We start from the raw sequence: 257 nt of genomic DNA, 5'->3' as shown, positions 1-257 counted from the left end.
TGGCGACCAAACCGGCAGTTAGAATGCTGGGAACGGCAACATTTGCAGAGCTGGTTACAATAGGATCCTTGAGATCGTCTTCCGTCATACTTTTTAATTCATCTTGTCGTGCAATAAGTTCGTTGAAGTACTCTTCGCTGCAAGAAAGAAGAAACAACCAGACAGAAACAAAGAATACATCTCCAGTTATTGTGTGCTGTTCACGTCTAAATCCTTTCATAAGACCCATCTAGATATTCTACTCAAAAGAACCAAGC

This window comes from Eimeria mitis, genomic scaffold (assembly GCF_000499745.2).
Source record: "Eimeria mitis Houghton genomic scaffold, Emh_scaff2262, whole genome shotgun sequence".
Lineage (NCBI taxonomy): Eukaryota > Apicomplexa > Conoidasida > Eucoccidiorida > Eimeriidae > Eimeria > Eimeria mitis.
This window is presented reverse-complemented; position numbering follows the sequence as displayed.